The 20,208-nt window shown below is 40.1% G+C and overlaps 1 long non-coding RNA gene across 1 annotated transcript in view; it reads left to right on the forward strand.

Moving 5' to 3' along the window:
* Positions 1-1,477: 1,477 nt before the first annotated feature.
* Positions 1,478-20,208, forward strand: part of LOC146678643 (uncharacterized) — a 60,796-nt gene continuing 42,065 nt past the window's right edge. Inside the window, exons 1-4 of the long non-coding RNA XR_014912398.1 lie at positions 1,478-1,785; positions 2,547-2,689; positions 5,413-5,496; positions 8,181-8,230. This is a non-coding gene — a long non-coding RNA (uncharacterized LOC146678643). The remainder of the gene's footprint in view (positions 1,786-2,546; positions 2,690-5,412; positions 5,497-8,180; positions 8,231-20,208) is intronic.

The following is a 20,208-nucleotide window of genomic DNA, read 5'->3' on the forward strand; positions in this document are numbered from 1 at the left end:
CTGTTTCTTTACTCCCAACTTTAAGTATTGGGGAACGATCTCCGGTTTCTTGACTTAAATCTCTCTCCTGGAAATTAGAAACACAACACTCACAGTGTTAGCAAACTATCAGTGACAGTAGCTGTTTGCTTTCTATAATATCTTTGATTGGATGTTTGGATTCTTCTAAGTGCCTTTTCTTTTTGTATGTGACTGCTTGATGCAAAGCCTTATTAAGCCTGTGGCAATCAATAGCAGTCTAAATGATTATGTCTGTTGTCTAACTCAAAGGCTTAAGGCCTGGGGAGGAAAAGACCTGCCCTGCCCTTCCTCCCACTTTCTCTTGTACTGTGTTTCTCTGTGTTGTAGTCCACATCTGTAGCAGCCATCACACAACCTCAGGCAGGCTAGTTAGCCCAGAGAAAAGAGCCTGAACCCCCGATCAATAACTTTAGTCTTGTCTACCTAATTGCTCATTGGTCAACATTGGCGCCAGACTATATGTAAGTGCTGTTCGCCTGACTGATCGACTTTGGCTTTCTACCACATCCCGCCTAGTGTTGGGCTTACGGTATGCCTCTGTCTCTTCTCTTTTTTCTTGTGTTCTCGGCTCTCTTCACCCATGTTCGGAATGGAGAAATCCGGATCTGGTCGTCCCCTGCTCAGCCACTCAGCAGGGATGAGACTGTCCACAGACTGAAACAGCATGTGCTGCTCCTGTCATCAGGCCCGTGACTCCGAGGCTGCTCAGGTAAATATCCGGGTTTAATGACGCACGGGAAGATTAGCCAGTTGCTATGGCTCACAATTTCAGTGAGCGCCAGGAAATTAGTCAGTCTTGCTTGGGGTTTTGTGAACGGCTTATTATATGATCTAATGCAGACGCACTTTATGAGTGTGGTGCAGTATGGAAAGGGCAGTATTGATTGTGCTCATTGTGAATTATGTGAATAGATAAAAGTGTGAGTGTGCATATATATTAGGCAATTATGCGCTCAGGTGCTAATGTAAAAATTCTGCTGAATAAATATGAAATATGCCTCTATCAGCATCCGACTGGTGTCCCCTGACACTAGTCATTTGAGATGATAATTGGGATAGTATGTTTGCCTTGTTCTGATGAGATGAGATATTGTGATGGTTCTCTCAGCCTCAATTTAAATGTGTATTGATCAGTGTGAGGCTCTGGACCTCAAATCAAAACAGCAGTACAACCCATACTCTTGCATGTACTCGGTTTTTCGCATTATATTTTCAACATATCTTGAAGTCCTCGGACATAAAACATCCTTTACTGTGTCGCTTAAAATAAGATGCTCGTTTGTATTTGTTCTCGCCCTCTTTTTCCTGTAGTAGTGTGCTAATGTCATGATTTAAATGAAGTATTGATCAGTTTAGGAGGGGAGAATAGAGAGAGAGGGAGCGATTGTGAGAGAAAGAAAGCAAGACCAGGGTTATCGGTGTGGATCGCACACAGAAAGAGAGTGCTAACGGATGAGACACGTTTTAAGCGATTTCGTGAAATGGATTTCTGCATAATTTTTATCTTTAATTTAGGAATAACCGTCAGACTTGTTTGACTTGTTCCGAGAAGCAATAATGGACAGTGAGATGAGATCAGAGCTTCGTCGAGAAAAAGGAATGGGGATAAAATATTTTTTTAATTCTTGTTTTTGATTGGTTTCATGGAGTATTCTGTATGGTTTGTCCTGGGTCTTGTTTGAGTCTCCATCTTGCTTGGGACTCCCTCTGCATCAGCGACACTGCAGCAGCATCAGGCAGACTGGTCTAAAGCCTACGATCTAGGTTTGTTTGTCTTCCGTTTGCTATCCTCCCTTCCTTTCACCCAAGCTCCCTCCTCTTCCTCTCTTTCTCTTGCTCTCTCACTCTCTTGCTCTCTCTCTTTCTTTCTCTCTCCCCCCTCCTTGCCTTCACCTCTTGTGATTTAGCACAAGAAGGTTATACTAATTAGCGGCCTGTTTAATATGGTTGCCACTCTTACTGGTCAGGGAAATGTTTGTTTGTGTCCTGTTTTACAGTCTGTCTTATCCTTGCGAGACTTCATGCTGAAGCAGTTGTGTTTTGTGTGTTGCTTCAGGATTTCCACATATTGTTACACTTAAACACTGTTGTGTTATCTTCTAAAAGTTATTTTGTTCAGAAATCTTTTGTGTGACAGAATCTTTGCTCAGACAGTTTTAGCCTTGTCCTTTTTGAAGACTAAGGCAATGCAGCGACTAAGGTTCCATCTAAGCCATTGGATTGCATTGTTTACTAATTCGGTGTGTGCATTTGAAATGTTTGTTTAAAGAGGCATTAGATTTAAATAAGAAAATGAAGCTTCATCCTCTGCTATAGTCATGACAGAATTAGCAAAGCCATAGGCCTGCCCAAGAAGCACAGGATTCTGCCTGCATGTGAGTATCTACCTTGGAGAATCGGAACCATGGTGCATTTTAGCCTTAGCTACAGAGTGAACAGTTTGGCTGCACAGACAGTGTAGTCTCTGTGCACTCGATTGATTTTTCCCTTCTTCTCGGCGCCCTGCCTCCTTTGTGGTTTAGTAGCTGGACATCCTGAAGCAAGGATCTCTCAGTTGCTGCCCGACCTACACGAGAGCTGACTGGATCTCGAGAGGAACAGTCGTATGCAGCAAAATTAGAAGCAGCTACAGAGTCCAACTCAGCAGGCCCAGGAGCGGCACAATCAGGTATAGTGTTCCCTGCTAAGCAAAGGTTTTTTGTGTAATTTTTTTTCCCAGTAGGCCTCAGACTCAAACCCATTATGCTTCATGTACCTATCTGTGTCATTTTTTAAAGAAGAACAACATTTCGATAAGCACATTGAATAATTTGCATCCCATTGTTGCTTCATATTGATTAAATGCAGTTTTCTGATGTCATCTGACCTAGACTTGTGTAGCTTTGCTGTGGAAATAAAGTGTTTGTATATTTATAGGACTAAAAAGCACGTTATTTTAAGAATGCAAATTTTTTTAACTTTAAATTTAAATGTATTCATGCAGAGTGCAATTTTTCTCACAAACAGTTGCATATAATATAGAAGATAAATACCGTAGCAGTGGAATCAACAAGCATTTTGGCAAATAGTCAAATTCACAAATATATGCAGCCAACTTTCTGGATTTTATGGATGCCTTTGGTTTTATTCTCTAAGCCATAGAGAATAAAATGCTTCTTGCCACCTCTAAAAATAAAAAACTATACAAATTTAAGAAAAAAAAAATATCTTAATTCGCTGACTGTTCTGAGGGGACTGTTTCACTTGTTGCTAATCTTCAGGAGACAGACTGTTTGTATTGTATGGTCATACTTTAAGTGTTTTCAGCTGGAAACGTTGTTGTTGTTGTTTGTTTTACCTGCTCCCCGTAATTTCTTTGTTTTCATACTACTCTTACAGCCATCATTGACCATAATAATCCCCCACCATTTCACTCATGATTATCAAATCCTTTAGTCTCTCTCATTGAAACACAATATGAGTAACATACTGTCATTTGTTTCTGGAATTAAAACATGTAACACATTCATCATTTCATCAAAAAAAGATAAAACGTATTTTAATTCATGTAGTCTGAGAGGGAATCCAGACTCCAGCAGCTCCTCTGGGGTATGTTTTTAGGTTTTAGACGGTGTAAGTCACGACTCGCTACACTGGCCTATCCCAGTTGATTAAGCAGATTAGTTTCATCTGGAAGACTGGATTAAAAAAAGAAGGAAATCTGACCACCAATTCAATTTTAGTCAAATTAAGCACCTGCCTGGGCTGATCTGTTAGTGGTGTAGGGGAACTGCAGGCTGTCTATTTTGAAATTCTGGCGTTTTTTGCTCACTAGATTCTTGGCTGCTGTAGATTTAATTATGTCCATTAGGAACTAAACTGAATTAAACTTGAAATCAGTTTTTATAGGGTTACGGTAGAATAAATAGAAATCAATACTATGAGCTTAGCACAAAAAGTAAAGAATTTTTTTTTATCTTTGTTGTAAAAATGTTTCATGGGAATAAATATTATACTGTTGAAAGGCCTGTTTATTTCCCCGTAAATGGTGCCACATTTGTAAGGAAAATGCATTTATGGGTTAAGCAACAGAGTTGAGTGTTTGGGTTGCACTCATGAAAAACTTGCCAAATCGTCTCTGCCATTGCCAAACATCTTAACATCATATTGACTGACCTGGTTAGGGCCATACCATAAGGCAACTTCAAGCTACAGTTCCTCAAAACCAAGTTGTAGCATTACTTGGAGTAAGCTTTAGTACCATCTCCAAAATGAAGGCTAAGTTCCATATAACAGGGGATGTCAGAGACAAGCCGCAAAGTGTCCCAAGAAGACAGCACTACAACAAGACTGTTTCCTCACCCTCTCAGAACTTGGGAACCCTAGGCAGACTTCTATAGATTTACAGTCAAGGTTTGCAAGATAATATGGCCGACGAGTCTCCACCCAGACAACCCAGAAAAGAGTGCACACAGCCAAACTCCGGTCTCACAGGACTGCCAGGAGGTCTGCCATTGCCTCTCACTATCTGGCCCTTTTGTGCTGGTGTTGCCAACATGTGCACTGACACCTAAACATGGGGGGGAACGTTAACTTCAGCACCGAATCCAAATTCTATCTTCGGCAGCAATCTCAATGCAGAGACTTATCGAAATGAGAGACTGAAACCAGTATAAATCCCATATCTCCACAGTCTTGGACCGAACTCTATCTTCCTAGATGACAACACTTGTCCCCACAGGGCAGGGTTTATCAGAAACTACCTCCAGAATCTGGGAGTGAAGAGGATTGAATGGCCTGTCTCCAGTCCTGACTTCAACCCCACTCAACACTTGTGGGATCAGCTTGGGCATGCTGTTTGAGCCATAGTGACTAGCACAAAAACATTCGCTGACTTGCAACAAACGTCATCGAGCAGCATTGTGTGACCAAGCTGGTCACCAGCATGTGGAGGAGGTGCCAGACTGTTGTGGCTATGTATGGTTCTTCCATATGTCCCTGTTTGTTAAATGAATAAAATATTAAATTGCCATTATGTTCCGTTTCTTCAGACGTCAATCATCTAATCCAATAAATGACACCAAACAAGCTGTTTGGCATTGGCAGAGAAGATTTTAATGGGCACAACCCACATACTCAACTCTGCTCTATGCCTACAAATGCATTTTCCAGATTCTTGCAAAGAAGCATTGTTACAACAAAGAAATAATCAACCAAACGCAAATGTGCTAAGTTTGTTTGTTTTCAAATCGGATTTAATTGTATTAACGTTTGAAACAAACGCTGTCAGTCATATACAGAGGATGAGAACCAAATATCAAATGTCAAAGACATGCACTTGTGCTGTTTTGTATAGGTCATTTGAATTGTAATATTCTGCAGTACATTGACACCATCTTTTCTCTTTGTCAGCTGCAGGTAATGGGTGCCTGGTGCAAATGGGAGCAGAGAATCGAAGCACTAATGGAGTGTAAGCAGCAGAAGTGGAGCTCTCAGGTCAGATCTTGAAGAATTCACCACCATAGTTTCTGACCAGCACGCTCCATGCACATGCTTCTGAATACATCCCCTTGTGCAGGAATACACAGACTTAACAATTTTCAGAAAACAGGCTGTGATATGAGATTATACTGCTTGCTTTAGCTGTTTTATACTTGGCTAGTTTAACATTGGACTTACGCTTTCATAGACGAATCTGGCAATATTTAGTGCTCGTCTAGCCTTAGTAAGAGCCTCGCATGTATTAGCATAGATTTGGGTTACAGGGGTAAGATTTACTTGCTCTTCTGATGTTACTTTCAAAATGCTGAAAGAATAAAAATGTTGCTAATTACAAAAGACTTACAAACGATTTTTTACTATTCACCATATTTTTCTGTTTTTTCATTAGTTAAAACATGGATAGATCTTTTTTTGTGTTTGGTTTTAGACTCCAGCATCTCCTCTTGCATCAGTTTTCAGGCTTTAGAAAAATGTGGCCTTTCACAATAGTCTTTGACCAATCACAGGTATTTCTTGACAAGGACTGAGTGTGAAATTTTTTTAGAGTGAGAAGTTGGGAGTTTCTTATTTGTATTATTTTTTTTGTTCTATTAATACTTTTTTTTTCTCAGTACATCTTGTGAGCTTAGATAGCCAAGCCTCATCAATGAATACATGGAATTTCTCCCAGATTCTAGGTTATTTGCAGCAGCATGAGCATACAGGAAATATTAAAAACCTGCCTTATAGTATTTTTGAGAAAGAAGTTCAGCACGAGTTTTGCAGTGCAATCTGCTCTCCTGCCAAATTCTGAAAATGAAAATTGTTGCAAGTGGTGAATGGATGGTTATACCTGAATCTATTGGTAATACATACGAGGTTCAAAGTGAGGCTAATATCTGCCTGTAATTTAACAGGATGCTGACCATGCACTGTATTGTTCTTTAGAAAACTTTTAGTCACTGAGTTCTCTTCTGGTTATTTTTAATCTGGGATTTTGCATCTCTTTCATTGCAAAACTACATTTACCAGTTTTCTCTACTAACCTGTTGCATTCATTTGCCAGTGAAAACCTGTATAGAAACATGAGCTGTTTTACAGAAAGTATCCCCTGAGCACGAACAAAAAGTTCAGCAACAGCAGCCAAGCTGTTCGTTCAGTGAAGCCTATAACAAAATGATTCATTGTCAGCTGTGCAGATATGCATTAGCCAAACCTTTGCACGAGTAGCTCAAAGAGGTGCTTGCAATCAAAGTTCCAATCGGCTCTAGATGTATTATGATAGTCTGAACAGAGGAATAGAAGTTTTAGTTTCTCTGTAGACCAAACGGTAATGACAGAATTTCCACAGGGTGTGAAACACGAGTATTTTAAAATGCTGAAGAGAAGCTATCAGTGCAATAATAATCAGTTTGCTTTATTTTACTTTGTTTAAAACTGTAGCAGCAATTCATCATTCATACATTTAAAAAAAAGAGAAAAAATTCTAGTAGCTCACAGTTTGAGACACGTGGTTAAAACTGTTTCCATTGTTATAAAAAATGTGGTAAGGGTTGAAAAACAATAAATAATGCACACTTTGCAAAATACTTACAAAATATTCACCTTTTTGTATGTATTCTGTATTTCTTGGTGGCTTCAAACGCCTCAGCCATTGCTACTAGATAAGATATAGAAAAACCAGCATTTCCACTTTCCACCTCATCTATTTGTCATTTCCCTCACTGTTTGTCTGATTGTGCTGTTGTAATGAAAAGGACCAGGACAACTTCATTTTAATGCCCTTGGTTTTTCATTGAGGAAGATTACACTGAAATTAGATTTTAAATCGCACATGAGTGTAATGTTTGTGACTTTTTCCATTTAAAACAGGCATTTACTCTGTCAGGAACTGGCAGGTACATTGATGAGATTGCCATTAATTTTCATTGACTGGAGTAAATCACCAGGTCGCACTCTCAGGATATCAGAATAATACAGTATTCCCCCGCCTTTCTGTTTGTAGACAGCCATGTTTTTTTCATCCAGTTTTTAAAGACAACTGCAAGGAAGTTTTTGAGAACATTTTACAATGACCAGAATTTCTCCAGTAATTAGTGATAAAATCGGGTCTGATTATCATTTAAATCACGATTATAGACTAATGTAGTATGAGTAAACTTGTAAAACAAATAGTTGTTCTTTAGTGAATACATCAAGCAACTGCAGTGCAATCTGTAAAAAGTGTGGGTTTTTTTTTAACCTTCTTTAGCAGCAGTATCGCCATCATTTGTTTCTTGTAGCTTATTATCAGAGTTAAACAATGACATGGTGGGATTTTCAACCATTTCTCACTACAAAACTGTTCAGCTGTGCTCATGAATATTTCTGGGTGTCTTGACCAAAAAGCCTTCTTCCGGTCATGCCACAGCATTTCAGTTAGTTTAAGGTCAGAACTCTGAGTTGACATTTCAAAACACAAATTTTCTTTTTTATCCATTCTATTCTTTTCTCTTTTTAAAAAAAAAATGTTATTATATTTATATTTTTGTTATGTCTTACTGCATCACCAACCTCCTCCAACCTTCTGGCCGTGGACTACTACTATGTCATCCTCCTGTAAAAATTTCTTGATATTCACTTTTCCCTCGCTGATTGCAGGGCATCCAGGCGATAAGATAGCAAAGGAGCTCTAAAACATGGTGGTTCCTCTTTAACAGGTGGTGTTTTGCTGGTGGGGCTGGTGATCTGCAGGCTCTTTTTCTTAAAGGTAAATCTTTTTCTTTGATCCATAAAAAATAACTCCAGACGTGTTGTAGAACATTTAAGTGGTCTCACAAATTTGAAACATTTGAACACTTGAAAAATAGAAAAACTTAATAAAATGTACATGTTGAATATCACATAGGAATACTATGATTTACTCAATGAAAACATCCCATCCCATCCCAAGTTGCATGTTTCTCATACAAGTCATGCTTACTTCAGTTATCTTTAGAAATCAAAATAATTCAAGGAAGCAATTTTGTAAGAGAAAAATTGGCCACGGAGTAAATCATGTTAAAACGTATAATGAGATTAGACCTAAACAGTTAGAATTTCAGGGAAATTCATCCAAAACAATTTCTTTTCCGATTCTTTTCTATTAGAGCACCTCAGTAACTGGAACACCTTACTCCAAATAGCTTTTGGAGAAAACAGCAGGAGAGAAGTTCACATGCTTTTTCTGCCTGCGCTGTCAGTGATTACTCTGTACTCATTAAGTGATGACTTCCAGGAAACACTTTCTATGATTGTGACTTATATAGTTATAAGTCTTAGACTTATAGCTAGACTTATAGGTTTGGACGATATAACCTCAAGATCGTATTGATATTTGAATAAAATTCGAGATACAATATTTCTGAAAAAACAAAAAATGTTATTGATGTTCGCAGCTTGCAGGCAGCAGCAGTGTGAGTAAATGAAGTGTATCTTTCTTTTCCATTGAGTTACTGTCATTGACGACACACTTCCTAATTTGAAATATGAATCTATTGAAACAAGGTGCCAGCAGCAGCTGCATTATAGTGCAATAGTGGCGACAGCATTATATCTGGTGGCAGAACATAAGTCAAGCGTAAAAGTAGCCTAAGTAATGTTTTCCCTCTAAGTTTTAAGTAAAAATATAAATGAACTGCTTAACAATAACTAACTTAACCTTGTATCTCTTCAGAAGCTGCACAGTATTGTCACATAATAAAATAATAGAAAAATATTTTCTACCTGCGATGCCGTGTCTTGGGTCGAGCTTTTTAACCAGCTGCTTAAAGCCCTGTTTTTCCACCACGTTCCCACATCATAAATTTCCATACTCTGTTTGCGCTTCCTGTCATATGGAGTGCAGCTAGTGAGTGCCACAGCGACAGTCGGTCATTTGTTCACATTTAGGTTGCACATCACCAGCTGTTAGCATCTCCTCCTCCATAGCCTGCTTGTACTTGACGGTGTGTTTTTGCCTCAACTGGTGAAACAAGTTTGTTGTTTCCACCTTCAGTAGAAACGGTTTTCTTGCATATTTTGCAAAGTACTTTGTTGGAGATTGTGGAAGTAGCTCATTGTTAGGTTCTGAATAGTCATTGGAGGCTGAGACGTGGCTCTTGTGGCTCTCTCAGACATGCCTGGGTTTTTCAATTGTTGTATGCTTTAGGGAACTTAAGGGTATGCCATTACTATGATGATTTCGCAATACAATATTTTCCTATTGCAAAAAAAAACTATATAGGTATTTTTGCGGAAAATATGATATGGCACAGCTTAAGTGATTCAGATAAACATCCTAAGAAGTCCTAGTAATTCCAAATAGATCACAGACTATGAACTGCAACTGTCATTTTGCACTTAAGTGAGTTTGTTGTTCAGTTGTAACGGCTTGGGAGAAAGACTGCAGAAAGTCCCCTAGTGGGGCTCGAATGTAAGGACGATGAGGATTAGCTACCGCAAAGATATGACGGAGTTATACAGTGCCAGGATAAGAGGGACAGATTGGGAGCAATTTTCTTATTAAAAAAGCATTTTAAAACAGAGGTAAATTGTAATTTTACTGCTAATTTTACAGGAAATATGTTATATTTTACTTAAACAGGTCATAAATCTAATTCTGGCATCTAAAATGATGTTGAATATTTTTCCTGTGTCGTCATCCTGGACATGCACAGAATATTCATAGTTATTTGTGATGTCTACAGCAATACATACTGTACATGTCTTCACATTAGTTCCTTAGGTTTAGTGCATTGCCTCTCTCTCAGTTATCCATTATGGCAACACTGCATTATTTTATTCACTGGAGGTTTAGGAAATTGTATGTGAGAGAAAAGAGGATTTTATGCGTGCACACTGTTGCAGGCATACAGTAGAGGTTTTGTTTTCATTCACGCACATGTGCATTTTTTTTTTTTTTTCTTTACACGTGTGTGGGCACATGTGGGTTTCTGGTATTCGTCTCCTCCGTCTTCGTGTCACCTTTGTTGACTTTGTCTGTGCTGCTGCAACACTGTGCCCTCCTGCTTTAATGACGCATATATCCTATCTCCAGTCGCTGCCTAATCCCAGCAGCGCTAGCTCAGGAACAGATTACTGCTTCCAGACACCAAAGGAGAGAAGAGTAGTGAAAGGTGGGGGTTGGAGGGGGAAAGAGATGCCTCAGTGATACAATATACAGGCAAATCGAGGAGGTCATCGCGTGCATGTGAATGTGCATACATATGTATGTACTTTCACATACAGATGGTTAACATAACAAACATAACCCACTGTGTTTGCCTCTTTTTTTTTTCATACCGCATGTTCATTTTCCTTTATTTTTCCTTTAAGTGAAAATAACCACTGAATTAATTTAAATAGATTTATAGCATCTAACAATGCAACAGGGATTGGAAAATCTCCATAAATGCATTTTGTAAGAAAGTAAAATATAAAATAAAAGTTGTTGTTGTAAAGCAAGGACAGTAGAAATCTAATTGTTTTGCTTTCTTCTGACTTCAGACTTGAGCAAAGACCTTAGCATGACATGCAGAGTGCCCAACAAGGCTGCCTTATTCAGCAGGTACAGTTCTCCCAGCTGCTTACACAAGAGAGTCAAAATAGTGATTTTCTGTGTTAGGGCATCCTCCATATAGCCTTATTTTATTGTAGTGTTTTGTTCACATTATTATTCCCATTGCGGTTTCTCGGGTTGTTGTTGTTGGGTTTTTTTTATATTTACTCTTGGCTCAGCCAGACACTCTCTGGCCTGCTGGGCTTTTGTATGAACTGCTATACATGTTCTGCTTGGTTAGCTGCTACTTGCAGCTAATATGCACACTCAGTTTTGACGATTATTTAAACTGCATTTGATATTCTCTGAAAACATTTACATGACAGAAGCACCAGGATGGATAACCCTTCGTCACACGGCTGTCTTGTGGTTAATTAGAGATTTTCTCTGGCTTCTCGCGCAGTTGTAAATAATTAGGAGCGGTTTGTGCTGAAGTGGTATTGTCTGTCCAGCAGCTGCTGTCATCATGCCAGCTGCCTCCCAAGAACATGACTTTTAGGACCAATGATTGCTAATAAAACATTTGATTGAGAGAAGAAGAGAGTGAGAACCATAAACAGGCAGGATTCTGCCCTTTAATTTCGCCGTCTCCTGAGAATTGGCTTTGCTGTGCTGTAGAGTAGGTCCCACACACAAGCAGTTTAGTTGTCTGCCCAAGGACTGAAATTTAATTTAGCCAGTGTGGTGTTAGTGTGGCTGTATGTGCGTGCCTGTGCATGTGTTCTGTTTGTGTGTGTGTGTGTGCGCCCGTCGTACTGTCTTTGTATGTGCCCGTGCGTCTGTCAGTATGAGTCTGTTTTGGTTTTTTTTTATTTTTTTTTAGTGCTTCTGTGTAGAAAAAAAATATGCATGAACTGCATATTTAAGAGTTTGTGCTGTAGTGCTTCTGTGTGTTTGCTTTATTTTGTGATCTTTTATTCTCTAGTGACTTAATCATTTTTACACTGCTGGGTTACTGCACTACCATTTTACAGTGGTTGCACAGAGACGTTTATGTGCTCACACTGCTCTGTTGTTTTTGGATTTGAATTCATTTTTGTTTTTTTGTTTTTGTTTAAACTCATTTATTTATTTATTTTTTGATTATCACTGTAAACCTGAACAATGCTCCCAGTTACTGTTGGCATCATCAGTTAGTTGTAGAAAAGTTTTTGGCTGTAATTTACTTTAGAGTGTATGCTGATTGGACATTATAAAATATAACAGCTGAATTCTTTAACAGTAGTTGAGATGGGTTTTCCGCAAACTGGCTGCTTTGTAACTATGCTTTGCGTGTATGTGCGCGTCTGTTTATGTGTTTAGGTGCAGGTTCCTGATGAAAGCCCACAGCAGAGGCATATATCAGAGCTCCAGCACTAATAAAAGGCCAGCAAGCTGTGCTCCTCTCCTTCTGGGAACAGCGCTGCTTTTTACTGCTTCTCTGACAGCAAGATAAAGTGCCCTTCCAATTAGAAAAATATTTGGCCACATACCTTCCAACAACGATCCTAGGTTTTTATTTTTCATGCCATTTGATCAGGAATCCTTGCTATATTTTTTTATATATATATATATATATATATATATTTATATTTTTTTTTTTTATACAGCATGCTTTTTTATCATCATGTCCTGGGTATGCACATGCTAATATGCAACCCTCCCCACCTTCCAGCGGCACCATTATGCTGTATAATGAAATAATGGTGTTTTAGGGTATTTTTATTTTGGTCTTTGTTTCGTAAGGGTGGGGCTGCATACGCTTGTGTTTTGGTATGGATTCGGGACTGAGGCTGTGTGTGTGTTTTAGCATATTGCATGAGAGGATTCATGCTGCTGTGCGTGTTTGGGTTGATGTCATTCTTGTTGCCCCTGTCATCCGTCTCTGCCTCATGCAGAATTGTGTGCATATATACTTAACTGCTGACGCTAGTCTCCATCTCTGTTTAAGAATAGTGTAGCTAGATGCTCCCCCCCCCCCTTCTTTCCAGAGAGTGCATTAAAATTAAATTCTCTCTTGTTGTTGTGAAAAGAGGCACACGTAAAAAATAATTGGCTGTAGGAGAGAACAAAGGGCTGGCTCCTCTCTCCTCCCTGCACACCACAGCCAGGCATTAATACCAAGCCTGCTGCATTGTTCTGCTGTCTGCAGCCATCCCCCTAGCCAGACACTCAGCTCTGGAGAAGTCACTTTTAATGTCTGATAATCAAGGTGAATTTTCAAAAAGCTGCCATTTTCAAATGATGGTGTATATATTATGTGCAGATGGGAGTAGAGGAGCCCCGTTCAGTGAGAGAGAGTGCTTGGGCAATGCGAAGTGAAAGAGAGACACCTAAAGGCCTTCGAGGGAACTGCTGACTGATTTGTATCTTTCTATGAAGGATTGATGCCAGCTGGAATATCAGTGTCACTGCTGCAATTTGTCTGATAGTTTACTTTGATTTTTATTAAGCATGTTTTGTCTTTTTTCAAATGACACCGCAGTATCGGCTTTAAATACATGGTCTGTGTTGCAGCATGAATATGTGCGTCGTGTGGTTATGAAGTGTTAGGGAAATGTATTTCTTGAGTACAGATGCTGCCTGCTGTTGCTTTATGCTAAAGGGAGTTCTTTTGCAGCGTTATTGGGGAATCAGGCGTCTAGCAGCAGAGCAGTGGAACTCCATTTCCCTGCTACAGGGCACAGGCTCATCTTCCTATTGCTCCTCCTGCCGCCCCACCCCCTTTCCCCCCACCACTAGGTATGATTATTTCTCCTCCGCTCCACCGCACCATTATATTCCAGGTCTGCAGTTACCCCTCCCTGCTGTCATTTTTCATGGCATGTTTTTGCCCATGTGCAGCACTGCACATTTATACTGTGCCTGTGCAATATGTTAAGGAGGTGAATATATGCAGTGTGCAGAATGTAATAAGTATATATTTATTTTCTTTGCTGGTGATTTACTGGTTTTTCTGGTGCTTAAGAAGAAAGGCCGACTCTAGCCATGTATCTTAACAAACATGACTGCTGCGTATGCACTCGCCTCCAAGGCTTTTTACTCACCGGGGAAACCAAATTATACATCTGAGGCAGACTGGTTGTTTTTTCGTGCTATGACTGTTAAAACCCTTCTTAGTATTTTGGGATATAAGCCTTGCAAACGACGACCGGGTAAAGTTTCGGTAATTCATGTAGCATTTCCAGCAATGTTGGTAGCTGATCAAGTGATTGGTTCGTGCAATGTGTGCACTTAAAATACACCTCGCATAACTGACACCGAGCCAGCCAGCAAACCAGCCACCATCGGCACAGTTTGATCACGACTTGCTGTTTTCTACCTTTACCTCTACCCGCCTTCCCCCCTCCACCTCTACCCGCCTTCCCCCCCTCCAGTAGTCCTGGAAAAATATAGAACTCTCCAAAATCAAAACACAAATATACAACACACACACATGGCTGAAATTGACATTATGCTCAGAGGGGAAGTAGATCTAACCCTGTGAAACAGTAGGATTTAAATGGATTCTGTGCTGAGAGCAGCACGGTGCACAAGTCTCCCTCTGAGAGGCTGTCACAGTGGGAAACTTGCAGACTTGCAGAGACAATGGGGGGGGGAACCCTCTTAAAGATGCACTACCTAATTTTGTTATTGTGTCCAGTTATAAATGCCAGAATTTCCTCTTCGCTCACTTGTGATGAGTTTAAAAACATCAACAGCGAGTGGGAAACAGGTAGCAGGAAATTTGAAGGTGCAGTGGGAAACTACAATAACTATAACAAAATCAGGGAGTCCGCTGCAGACATGACATAAAAGTATGATCCAGTCTGTATGAATTGATTTTTGAAGCTGACTGTAGAAAAGACAGTTTTTATTGCACCACTTGTGAAATCAAATGGCAGCTGCTAACTTGCATACACTTTTGCTGACATAAAATTTTTCTTTTGCCACTTTTTATTAGAAGAAGTGTACTTTTTTTTTTATTTTATTTTTTTTTTTTTACATGGACTATTATCATTATTTAAATATCTTCTGTCTTTAAATTCAGCCTCTATATACCACTGGCTATGGGCAGCTGTGAACATTATATTTTATTTTTTTAATCAAAAATAGTCCCGCATCATATTGTCGTACCTAGAAGTGTACAGTCAAACCAAACAAGGACGATCAAGTTGCTTCTTTGTGTTGATTCATAAAAACGTACAAAGCTGAATACATCTCAGGGCTCACACTGCCTGTTCATATCCCCCTACTATGCACCTAATACCTGATACGCTGCCTTGATGTAATATTGTTTATAGATAACTAGGTTTTGCCTTCAATGTGATTACATAATAGCCAAGCATTCAAATGTGTGAGCTCTTTATTTCTTCCCTGGCAGTGCTAGTGGTAGCATTATTTTTCTCTGGGTGGTTGGAGGGCACACTTTCAAAGTGTTGATCTCAGCTGTGGTGCAGAATAAAGACGGGGAAAGGAAGAGGAGAGGGCCACAGGCATTCTGATGAAAGGATGTGTGGGGAATCTGGAGTGTGGAGAGAGAGAGGGGCAGCATTTTGCCAGTCCAGTGTGGCAGAGCAGGTCTGGCTTCATGCCAGCCTGGGCACTGTGCCCACGAGGAGGCAGTGTGTGGCTAGTACTGACTGTAGCATAGAGAGACGAACAGATAGCAACAGAGAGACTAAGACACAAGTGCGTCTGTGGGGGGTGTTTGAGACTGACTGGCAGATGAGGTTTAGTTTTCATTTGCATATGAAGTGGTCAGGTTGGAGTACAGGAGGGTGGAAAACGGCAGGGAAGAATGAGGAGAAGGGCTAGCCAGTATTATGTCACAATCTCTATTACTGATCACCGGTGTATACAAGGAGCGTTGGTTAAACTTGCAGCTGAATTTGTATCCTGCTCTTACTGACGAGGAGTCGATGGAACAATTGGCACAGTTCATTTAATCAGGCATTTGTTGTTTCATTTAATCATGCATTTGATTGCCGTTGTTAATTACTTTGTCTGCTGTTTCTTTATGCACTGCCTGAGTAAATTCTTTTTCTATGGGATGCAAATGTTATCTTTCTGCTTTTGTATGCATTTACATATTGTTTGCCTTTCTACGTATTATCTCTCCCTCTCTTCTTCTCTCTCTCTGTTCTCCTCTTTGTATCCTTAAAATATTCTGCACACCCCTCAGCAGTTCCGCATGGCAGACAGCCCTAATATAATCTGTGCGTCTGAATTCTAATTTATACCGTCAGGATAAAATAAATAGTCTGCAGTTAATTATGGGAAGCCGGCTCCTGGCTTTGCCCCGGTGATTTATGAAGTGCACGTAGGCATTCTGCAACGCATTTTTCTTAATTTATTTTTAATCTGTCTTTCAATTAATTTAACCACAAACGTCTTAATGATGGCAGAGGGCTGCGTTAATGAGGCCTGTGAGGTAAAATGAACAGGCACTCGCCCCTGTGGGGTGGATGTTAGAGGCTTTGAGGATGGGGGTCATGCAGAGGGTCTTGTGCAACCCTAGCAGTTCAGTTTCCACAGTTGTTGTTTTTTTCTTTTCTTTTTTCTTTTTTTTTTTTGTTAAGAGATGACAAGGTTAAAAACCCCAAATCAGTAGTGTTTCACTCAAGGAAGAGGATAAAGTTTTCCAGCCTATTTTCTTGCCTTTTTTGGTTCTGTTTGTTCAGGATGTGCCACAAAAATCTTTTGAATCCTTTTACTTACAGCATTGAATACAGTACAGTGTCAGTTGTTGTCAATGATTGGCGCCTTCACACCTACCATCACTGTGCTTTAAGGTGATTCATTCAACTGTTGTAAAGGAAGTGCCACTCTTTTCCCAAACTACGCCTATTTTTCCAGTCATTTTGACACTGCTTGATTGTCCAATTCACATGTCTTGTAGACTACTCATGAATTTAGCCCATCAATAAACGTCATATTCACAGTGGAATCGAGTGAATCAATATTTGTTCTTTTTTTTTTCTTTTTTTTGTGACTAATGACTTCACAGTAACGTAGAGATGTAGCACAGCTCTCCCAACCTGGCTGTTTGCAAACTGACCAATTTGAGGAAGTGCTTTTTTTTTCTCTATTGTGAGACTTGTGTGGCTTCACAACCATGTGTATCTTCTCTCTTGGCTCTCCAGAGCCTCACAGACAAGAACATGCCTCATATGATTAAAAGCATTTTATCCATCGTTTCACCCCTTCTCAAATTAGACCAGCGTCTCCACTGCACTTGTTATGCACCAGCGTTTTCTGCTAATTGCCATTGAGTGCGTTCATCTCTATGCTGGCAGGGCCTGGTGTGAGATCGGTAGAGGCCAGTGTAACCGTAGTTGTAACTGTGGTGGTCAGCTACCAGACAACACACATCAGCCTACCCCATTAGGGACATCCACACACAGCTCCCCGAATCAGGATGCTCTCATTTACTTTTTCCACATCCAGCCATTTATCTCTCTTTTCTCTGCTCTCTAACTCCCTTCTTTCGCTCTTTTTAATTTTCCTCTCAAAAACAGATCCCACATTAAGCAGCCAAGCATGGCTTGGTGCAGTGCCTCTCCTGAAAGAGCAAAGGAATGATTTAATTTCTCCTCCTCTGTCTCTGTGGCCTCCCCTCCCTGCTCATACACAGATCATTACACACAAAGGCCTCATTTTCATCTCCCCGTGAGGGCACATGCAGGGCTTTAACTAGTCAGCCACGCCATGGCCATTGCTGACGATCAATACCTGTGGTCAGGACAGAGCACGCAGTGCTTCCTAAATAGGCCCTCCAGGTCCAACCATAAAACACCTTTGAGGCTAAACATGCCACCCCATAAATCGCCTTTATTTTATTTTTTTATTTTTTGTTTTCAGTCTCATGGAGGAGTGAGGGAGCCATCAGTAGAGTAACTATTGAACTGGAATAATGATGATTAAGAGGTTATGATAGTATCCAGAAAATACTGCTAAACCAAAGGTTCTGTCATGAATCGCTGTGTGGCAGGCAAGCAGGAGTGGTGGACCCAAAATGCAGAACTCAGACACGGAAGTGAAACTTAAGGCGCAGCTTTATTGCTGGGAAAAACCTCGTACAAACTAAACTCACCAAAAGAAAACCAAAAGTCAGAACAGAGGAACCAAGGACTGAAACACTGGAAGGAAACACTAAACTGGAGCAGGAGACCAAACACTAGGGACATAGAAGCAGAACACACAGCTAGTTGAGGGTACGACGCGACACTGACACAGAGAAACACAGGGCTTAAATACACAGACGGCAGTAATCAAGGGATGAGAGACAGAAGGGGAACACACCTGGGAGAAATCACAGCTGACGAGACAGGGGAAACGTAACTGAGCACACTCACATATGACACAAACCTTCACAATAAAACAGGAAACTCAGACACATGGAACCAGGCAAGACATTGAACTAAACAGACAGATTCACAAACAGATGGGGTGACACCATAGACAGAGACAGACTCAAAGGCAGACCAAATATAACACACAGAACTCAAACAATAATAATCATCATCATCATAAACTAGAAAATGATAACTAAAAGCGCTGGGTCACCGACCCAGGACCATGACAGGTTCAGGGTAACAGCTGACTTGAAATGAGTCTGGTTGGCATAGAAATTAAAGCGTTTGGAGCTTCTCTTGATGATCAGCCAAGCAAAGGGTTAGGAACCTGTGGGCAGATTACATGTTTTGAAGTGTAAATGATTTGATAGAATAAGTGAAGTTGCCCAGTCTCACACCAAAACTTCACCAGAATCCTTTTCCTAAACCAAACCTAGGAATTTTTGTATTTAGATCATAGCAGGGGGATAAAAAATTACTAAAAGCAAAAATAAGTCTACTGGACACTGATACAACCCAGCAGAACTAACTGTAATGCTTAAGTTCAGGGTAATGATGCCTCATTCTACAGGAAAAAACTACCATGGGGTGAATGGTTGCATTAATATCAAAACGACGGGGAATATTTGCAGTGACAATCACAATTACCAAGAGAACTCAAAGAAAAGATTTTGGACCAACAGTGCTCTCCACCCATCATCATTATCAAATAAATGGATCCTTTTCCGACTCTCCAAGAGTAGCGTATAGAAAAACTGTTGAAAAACAAGAAAGGGCCCAAGTGATGGGGGTGGGAAGCGAGAACTGATTTCAGTTCCAATTATCTGATCCGTCATTGGGCTTCTCAGTTCCTCTTTGTCAGTGCTGCTGTATTTTTTTTGGACAGTTGCGTGTTATAGAAAAGCAACATCAGACTCATAGTGTTGGAGCTTTTCCACAATTGAGCTACCTGCAGGGCTTTTTTCTACTGTATTCAGACTCAGATTTGTGTAACCTGTATGGGCCCAAATTTTCTATTGGACATACAATCAGACTCGGTAATAGCAGTCAAACTATCCAGATCGCAACGTTATTATGCATTTGTTGGACATGTCGGAACCAGTCTGATCTATGGAAGCACCACCTCAGAACCCACAGGGCATCCCAGAGATCATATGTTGGCATTACAATAAGGACCTAATTAAAAGGATAGTTTTGTTCTCATGGCTGTTTGGTATATATACACAACAGCAAAAAAGAATTCCAACTATGTTGTTATTGGATCCCAATTTAGCTGCGTTGGTTTTTCTCAAAACAAAGAAAAGTTACGGCAGAAATGACAAATATATGTAACATGCAGAATTTAAAGTACGCATTATGTTTACGGCAAACACATCAAGACCTGTGGAGATGGTTTAATTTAAATAGTAAGCTACTCACAATTGAGAACTGCTGAGATTTTACTCAGTTGGAACCTGAATGAAACTGAAGTAAACTGAGGAATAGTCACATCTAGTTTGTTTGTTTTTTTCTTCTTAATGGCTGCTTGCCTGCTTAGATTGTGGGATAGGTGATATATGGACCAGACGAAAGTAAACCTGGGGGCTGGCAGACTGAAAAAGAAAAATAGATGTGTTTCTCATCTTGCTTTTGCCTCCAAGGCTCTCAACTGGCCTGATCCTTACATTATCCAAACAGATAGCCAACAAGTTTAATTACCTTTGCATCCAGTCGCTCTCCCCATCCACCGCTCCCCACCTTGCCTGTGCAAATGAAAGAGAGGGACAGAAGGAAGAGAAGCATAATTACTTATTTTACTGGAGTGCTGCAGAATGCCTTTTGCCAAATGACTCTAATTCCAAATGGTTAACAAGA

The sequence above is a fragment of the Rhamphochromis longiceps genome, linkage group LG1 (genome assembly GCF_057381845.1).
Source record: "Rhamphochromis longiceps isolate RC_006_pf linkage group LG1, R_longiceps_female_GT1.1, whole genome shotgun sequence".
In the NCBI taxonomy this organism is placed as follows: domain Eukaryota; kingdom Metazoa; phylum Chordata; class Actinopteri; order Cichliformes; family Cichlidae; genus Rhamphochromis; species Rhamphochromis longiceps.